General features: G+C 39.9%; 1 pseudogene; it reads right to left on the bottom strand.

The window, feature by feature from the left end:
* Nucleotides 1-234: 234 nt before the first annotated feature.
* LOC103292983 (heat shock protein HSP 90-beta-like) lies at nucleotides 235-2341 on the bottom strand (annotated as a pseudogene).
* Nucleotides 2342-4973: the final 2632 nt, after the last annotated feature.

Below are 4973 nucleotides of genomic sequence, written 5' to 3'. Positions count from 1 at the left end.
CAAACCTGATGTCAAATGTGAGAAGAGAAGGTTTAAGGCCCTTGTAACCTGCTTTAGGCAGACAACAGAGTAAAACACACACACACACACACACACACACACACACACACACACACACACACACACACACAAAACAACAACACTGGACACCAGCAGAGAGGTCAGCGCCACTCAGGCTGCTGGGGGAGCCATGAAGACACTACACAGAGGTCACAGGTCTACAGGTAGAAACTCCTAACCTACTTTTTCCATACAAGAGGCACCCTCATCACCCTCAAGGGGAGGGGATCCCACCAGGAACAGCAGCACTAGATTCTTGTGCTGTCTCTTCATCCTCATCAGTGCCTAGACCTAGCTTCATCATGCAGTGGATGCGGTTGGAGTGGGTCTGTGGATCCTCAAGTGAGAAGCAAGAAGGGAGCAACACACTTTAAGCATCAGCACCACAAGGTCTTTGACAGTCTTGTCCTTGTCTGCCTCCACCTTTTGCCAGTCTCCACAATTGGGGTAGTCGAGCTTTCTGGCCATCATGTAGCCCATTGGAGAGTTGTCCCAAAGTGTGTGTGTGTGGGGGGAGGGGCTTTAATGATGTGCTTCATGTTAGCTGTCTAGCTGTAGGTACTAGTCACAATGCAGCTGGGTGAAGACAAGCCCATTGGAGATTGTCGTCTCTCAACCTTCTTATCCAATATTTCTTTCATGAGTTTGCAGAGGTTTTCAAACTTGGCCCTGCTCTCTTCCATTTTCTTCTCCTCTTCATGTAGCTCCAGGCTCTCCTCGGAGCTCTTCCCATCAAACTCCCTGACCTTCTGCACACCACACTCATTGACAGGTTCCATCATATATACTACCTCTTCCACACTTGCTCCACAACAGTAGAGTTGACAACTTGCTCTTCGCTCTCACCAGGGGTAGATGAACTTCTGGGTCTCCATGTGTGAGACATGTTCTGAAAATGAAATAATTTCATCTCTAGACAAGGAGGTGTGATAGCACAGAAGCTCAGAAAGGCATCACCAATTAGTAGAGTCCTCATGAATTCCAAGCTTTAGGCTTTTAGAAAATGCCTTAGAATTTCTTATAATTATCCTTGTCTTCTGTCAGCTCAGAGAAGAGTTCAAGTCACTTCAACAATGTTTTTTAAAAATGACCTTCTAAATTTTGCTCTGCTTGAGCAATTCTTGGGGGATGTTCATGAGAAGGTCCTCAGAGTCAACCACACCATGGATGAAATTTAGATACTTTGGTATCAACTCATCACAGCTGTCCATGATGAACATATGGGAGACAGAGTTTGATGTGTTTATTCTTCATCCTGGTCTCAAAGTGGTCAAAGGGAGCCCTTCAGAGGATGAATAGCAATGCCCTGAATTCCAACTGACCTTCTACAGAGAAGTGCTTGACTGCCAAGTGGTCTTCCCAGTCATTGGAAAGGCTCTTATAGAACTCTCCATGTTCTTCCTGAGTGATGTCATCAGGGTGTCTGGTCCAAAATGGGCTTGTTCTTGTTCAGTTCTTCCTGATCTATATATTTTTCCTTAATTATCTTTGTTTTCTTTTTGTTATCCTTAACACTATCATCCTCCTCATCTGAACCCATGTCTTCAATCTTGGGTTTCTCCTCATCATCTTTATCTTCCGCATCTTTCTCCCCTTTTGCTTCCTCTGCTTCATCATTGATTTATTTCTCTTATTCCTTCTCCAAATAAAGGGTGGTGTGATAACCTATAAACTGTGAGTGCTTCTGCACCAATTCTTTGACCTCCCTCCCTCTTAACTACTCCCTCTGGTCATCTTTAAGGTGGAAGATTACTTTGGTACCAGCCCATAGTCAGCTCGCACAGTGAAGGAACCCTCAGCAGAAGACTCCCAGGCATACTGCTCATCATCATTGTGCTTTGTGATCACAACCACTTTCTCTACCACCAGGTAGGCAGAATAAAAGCCAACACCAAATGTCCAATAATGGAGATGTCTGCACCAGCCTGAAGAGCCTCTATAAATGCTTTTCTCCCAGACTTGGCAATGATTCCCAGATGATTTATGAGATCAGCTTTGGTTATGCCAAGGTCTGTGTCCCCCAAAGTGAGTGTGAGTCCTTGGGGTTCACAGATTATGTAAATTTTCAGCTCTTTACCACTGTCCAACTTGGAAGCGGCAGTCAGGCTCTCATAGCATATCTTGTCCACGCCATCAGAAGCATTACTAATCAATCCCAAAGGAAAATTTCCTAGTTGGAGTAACAAGTAATGGTGATGAGAGACATGAGTTAGGCAATTTCTGCCTGGAAAGTGAAAGTCTCCACCCCCTCCTCCCCATAATGCATTTTCTCAGGCACCATGAAGATGAAGGGATGCAAGTACTAGAGAGGAGGGTGGGCAGGGACTGTGTTCGGTTCACACACTGTGCAACCAGCATGCTCAGGGGTGACTCTGTACATTTTTTTAGACATACTGTCATTGTATAGTTAATAGTCTACAATATAATATAAACATAACTTCTATATGCATTGGGAAATAAAAATTGTGACTCACTTTATTGTGACATTTGCTTTATTGCAGTGGTATGAAACTGTACTCATACTATCTCTGAGGTATAACTGCATATTAGATCTCTAGACATAGTCATCCTATATGATATAAATTTGTCCCCTTTGACCCCACCTTCCTGCCCTGTATTTAACTTTTTTAGATTCCACATATAAGTGAGATTATGTAGTGTTGTTTTTTTGTGTTGTTGTTTTTTTCCCTTTCTGTGTCTAGCTTATTTCACTTAGCATAATGTCCTTCAGGTTTACCCATGTTGGTGTAAATTGCAGAATCTCCTTTTTTAAGGCTGAATAATATGCCATTGTGGCATATGTAATCTCAAAACTTCTTTATCCATTTATCCTAAGTATCTATAGGTTTGTTTGTTTTTTTCCATATCTTGGCTATTGTATATAATGCTGCAATGAACATTGGAGTGCAGATCTCTTTAAAGTACGGTTTTCATTTCCTTCAGGTATACTAGTATTCCCAGCAGAGGGCGTGGCAAATCATATGATAGTTCTAGTTTTAGTTTTACTCTTTTTATCACAGCTGGAGCAGAATATAAAGAAAACATAAAAGAATTTGAAGAACAGAGGACACAATAAGCTGTAGCATCTCATGATCAAGATGAAAAAACAAAATTTCTGAACACTAATTTATAGATGGCATTTTGCAAAGCCCATTAGAGAGAAGTAAATTTCCTTCCACCAAAGCGCTAATAAAAGTCTAAGAAAGTGAATAGAGAATGACCACATGGTTGTTTTTTTGAAATATGTATGTATATATATGTATATATAATATACATAAATATTATTGATTTCAGAGAGGAAGGAAGAGGGGAGAGAGATAGAAACATCCATGAAAAGAGAGAATCATGGATCGGCTGTCTCCTGCAAGTCTCCCACTGGGGTTTGATTGCCCAACCTGGGCATGTGCCCTTGACTGGAATCATACTTGGGACCCTTCAGTTCTCAGGCCGACGCTCTATCTGCTGAGCCAAACTGGCTAGTGTGACCACATGATTTTTGATACGAAAGAGTGGCATTGCAGCAAAAAACTCCATGAGGTAAATACAGTTTAGGAATATGCAGGGGACTCAGCAGAAATTGAAGGAAAAGAAAAGAATAAGAACCAGAACAGAAGAGAGAAAATTTTCTAAACCATATTGGCTAACTCCTTCTATATTGAGGAAAAATTGGGAACTTATACTCTGAACTCATTAAACATTTATTGTTCATGGTTTACAACCATGTTTGCAATGACTAAATAGGAAACAATTTATAGCTATCACTCCATAGTTGGGACTCTTTTCGAATAAATTCTTTGGTAAACTTCATGAAGATCCAGAGCAAAGATGAAACTTCTATTTTAAAAGATAGCAGGATCAGGTAAAGCAGAATCTAACATATCAGTTAAGATTGTTGTGATCTGAGTAGGCAAGGAAGTTAAGAATTCTTCTTAAATTAACGCGGCCAACAAAGCTTATATCTGCCAGAATTTAAACAATGCACATTTGGAAAGATGAAAAATATGGTGTAAGATCCTAGCCTTTGAGGTTCTTTTATAACCCAGAAAGGAGTTGACAAATGTCATGTAAGCATTTTTTCTGATCACTTATCTATATTTCATCTGAAAGCTCACAATTTATTTTTTCTTTAGGCCTTTCTTATCTATCTTGACCTTTCCTCTCCATGTCACTCTTCTGTTCTTCAAAATCTTCCTTTCATATTCATTGAAATTAATGCAGTAAGAAGCTTGAAGCACTGACATGTATGGACAAAAGACTAGCTGCCTACATTCTTATAATTCCACTTTTTAAAAAGCATGTTTCACTTATACAGCACAATAAAATACCTCCTCTGTATTCATAGAAATAATTTCAATTTCTTCTAACATTTTTGTTGTTAATCCTCACCCAATAATATTTTTTTTCTCCAGAGAGAGTGGAAGGGAGGGAGGGAAAGAGGGAAAGAGAGAAACATCAACCTACAACCCAGGTACTCAACCCTTTGGTGAGCTAGCTGATGCTTCAACCACTCAGCCACACGGGCCAGGGCTCTCCTTTCTAACTTCTTGTCAAAGGTAGTCTGTTATATTCTAGAGAATATGTTGTATTTTTAAGCAGTATGGAGAAAAACAAACTGATTTTACATAAGAAAGATATTATATATAGCTGATAAAATTTAGTAAGAAATAACCTTGTAGAGGAGGTAGTCTGAGTGATTGCTCCTGGATAATGATACAAATTTAATAAGCTTATAAGACATTTTAAGGTATTGGGGGGGTGAATTGAGGAAGGGATATTAGGCAAACTGGTGCAAATGCTCAAGAACGGGAATATGCAGAAAGATGTTTCAAAATTGTTCAAAGAATATGATGAAAAGAATGAAAGAAAAAAGTGGTAGAAAATGTTGACCCTAATCAGCAAGTGTAAACGATGCA

Source organism: Eptesicus fuscus, chromosome 13, assembly GCF_027574615.1.
Source record: "Eptesicus fuscus isolate TK198812 chromosome 13, DD_ASM_mEF_20220401, whole genome shotgun sequence".
In the NCBI taxonomy this organism is placed as follows: domain Eukaryota; kingdom Metazoa; phylum Chordata; class Mammalia; order Chiroptera; family Vespertilionidae; genus Eptesicus; species Eptesicus fuscus.
This window is presented reverse-complemented; position numbering and strand designations above follow the sequence as displayed.